Here is a 3,429-nt window from a genome sequence, read left to right as displayed (position 1 = left end):
CAGGGAACTGGCTAAGGCAGCTGCACCCTGGTCCAACCATCAGAAAGCAAGAGACCTGAGAACTCAAAAGGCAAGGCTCACTGAGCCATTTATCTCTCCACCCTTCAATTAACCCCACATGTGTTTATCGGCCAGGTTGGCACAATAAACTTTAACTCAGACATGAAGACATGTTCTGGTGGCTATGAATCAGAGCCAACTAGATGGCAACAAAGCAACAATTACAGGCTCCAGTCGACAATATTTATCGAGTGGTTATAAGTGTTTGTCATCGTTTTAAATAAGCTGTTGCTATTCTCGTTGTTAGGCGCTGTGGGGTCAGCCCCTACTCAGGGACCTGGTATTCAACAGGATGAAACATTTCACCATCTTCACCTCTATGTTGTTACGTTTGAGCTGCTTGTTGCAGCCTCTGGGTCAATCCATCTTGTTGAGGGCCTTCCTCTTTTCGGCTGACCTACTTTGCCAAGCATGCTGTCCTTCTCCAGAAATGTGTTGCTCCTGAAAACATTCCCAGAGCATGTGAGACAATCCTCACCATCTTCGCTTCTAAGGAGCATTCTGGCTGGACTTCCTCCAAGACAGATTTACCTGTTCTTCTGCCCATTCACAGTCCTTTCAGTACCATACCTGGTACCACAATACCATGATTCAGATGCAGCGATTCTTCTCTCGGCATTTCCCAGCTGCACATACACGTGAGGTGACTGGGAATACCCTGCATACTTTAGTCTTCAAAGTGACATCTTTGCTCTTGAGTACTTTAAAGAAGGTTTGTGGAGCAGATTTTCCCAATGCAATACTGGTTTGATATCTTGACTATTGCATCCAGGAGCATTGACTGTCCTTGACAACTTCAATCTTTCTTTCTTAAGTAAGAGAATACATGTAGAATGCCTGGAAGATAATTGTCCAATTAATGTTAGGTATGGTGACTCATAATGTTAAAACTAAAAAACACCTATTGAGTTGATTCTGACTCCTAGCAACCCTATAGGACAGACTAGAACTCTCCCTGTGGGTTTCCAAGGCTATAAACCCTTATGGAAATAGAAAGTCTCATCTTTCTCCTTCAGAATGCCTAGTGGGTTCAAACCGTTGACCTGTGGTTAGCGGCTCAACATGTAACCCACTTTACCAACAGGGCTATTGCATCTACAGTGTTTGTATGTACAATTATTAGTTAGCCAGTAGAGCATGTGCCAAGCTCTCTTCCCTGGGGTTTTACATGCATTTTATGATTACTTTGGAAAACTTGCAAGTAAAGTGATATTGTACCCATTTTATAGGTCACTTGGAAAGTGAGTAAGTGGCTGGAACTTGAACCCTAGAGAGTTTGACTCTAAACCTGAGCCCCTGAGACACGAAGTGGATAGCAATAAAAGTCTTGAATGACAGCTCATTTTAACAATAGTAGGGTTGGTGGTAGTAGGGAGCTCTGGTGGTGTACTGATTCTGAAAAGTGAGCAGTTGAATCCCACCAGATGCTCCTCAAACCCACCAGGGAGGCAGGCTTTCTACTCCCATAAAGAGTTACAGACTCACACCAGGGTTCAGTAAAGCATCGATGAGACACACTATATTCCTCTGGTTCCTTGAGGCTTCCTCACCCCACCCCCACTACCATGACCCCAGTGCTGCTTCCCAATTCAAACTAGAACGGAACATGTACACAGGTACAGAAAGGGATGGGAGCTCACGACACACAGAATCCAGGAACAGGAGTGGGAATAGTGATACCAGAAAGGTAGGGGGAAGTGGGGGAGAGGAAGGGAGAAAGGGGCAACCAATTGCAATGATCGACACATAACCATACACCCCTCTACAGGGGGAAGGAAGACAGCAGTGGGTGTGAGAGATGAAACTAATAATAATTTATGATCTGTCAAGGGGTCACAAGGGTAGGGGTGAAGGGCGGGGAAAGGAGGAGCTGATACCAAGGGCTCAATAGAAAGTAAATGTCTAGAAAAGAATGAAGGCAACATATGTACAAACATGCCCGATTCAATTGATGTATGGGTTGTGATAAGAGTTGTACGAGCTTCCAATACAATGATTTTTTTTTTAAAGAGAGAGAGTTACAGACTCAGAAACCCCCAGGGCCGGTCTATCCTGTCCCACAAGGTGGCTGTGAATTAGCATCAACTCCACGCAGTGCGTTTGGTTTGGGTGTTTGGAGGGCTGGTAGTCAGAGATCCTCTATGATGAAGCGAATAGTAACCATGGTAAATAGAACTCCTTCAGCCATATGGAGGAAGACAAACACTTAGGAGGCTTAGTGACAAACAGCTTGAAGAGAATTCTTCACTCGTGAAAAAAAAGTTCCTCTATGAGCAGTGTAGAAAATTTTAAGAGCTTATTTTACTTGTAGCTTCATTTTACTCTTCTTTTATGCTAATTTCTTTATTTCGAATGCGTTATGCTACCCCTCCATGTTTTGCCAGCAGGAGTGTGACTTGTTACAAGCTCTTTGTAAAATAAGCTGGTGTTATCTGTTAGGATTACACCTGCACACACCCTCTCACCCAACCACACGAATCCGGAGACTCTGTTTTTTGGAAATACAACACCAGTGTGTGAGAATAGATGCTTAAATACATTCCTTGTAGCATGGAGGACAGGGGAGGAACAAATTAGAAACAAAACCAATAACAAAAATAATAAAAGGAAAATATCTTCCCATTGTTGACATGGGAGACCAGAATATACTGTGGCTCGTTGATGCTAAGAACCATGGGTCATGTAGCTGTTACCAAGGATGACTTTGATTTCTTTCAGACGAGCTCAGTGGAACTGTCTTAGAATCCTGACAGCTTAGATTTGGGGAGCCAAATCTGCTTCAAGGAAGTAGTGTGGGGGAAGGTGAAAGTTTATGTTTGCATTGGATTGGAGAGACATACCTTAGGAACGGCTTGTGTGAACTGGGGTTCTTGTAGATCTTAAACGCAAGGTAGCCTAACTCGAAGGTGTGGAGACCAGAAAGTTAGCATCTACAGAGCATTTAGAGGAGGACTGAGGATCATCTTCCTGGACCACATCTTCCTGGAGGTGTTCAGTTTAAACCGCCTGAACTCGTTCACCAACCTAGCGAGGCTGAAGTTGGAGAAATAGCTGAAGGGGGTTGATCTTTATCCTGAAGAAGACCCCACTGAAAACACACGCTGTCATTGTCTCCCATTTTTGTCACAGGGAAGAGGAATATGAGGATATGGGTATGGAGCCTTAGGGTTCAAACCTGGAACCAACCCCAAGCACCCACTGCCCACGTTGATTTGACCCATAGCGACCCTATAGGACAGAGTGGAATGGCTCCTTAGGTGGAAACCCACAGGAGTGGGGCTTTATCAACATAAGGAAAGTATTTCTAACTAGTAGCTGGAAAAGGGAGTCGATTGAGTTGTTCTAGAGATTTCAAAGAGGAGGCTGTGT

Source organism: Echinops telfairi, unplaced genomic scaffold (genome assembly GCF_000313985.2).
Source record: "Echinops telfairi isolate 266 unplaced genomic scaffold, ASM31398v2 ScPeMD7_8;HRSCAF=38, whole genome shotgun sequence".
NCBI lineage: Eukaryota > Metazoa > Chordata > Mammalia > Afrosoricida > Tenrecidae > Echinops > Echinops telfairi.
Note: the sequence above shows the minus strand (reverse complement) of the source record.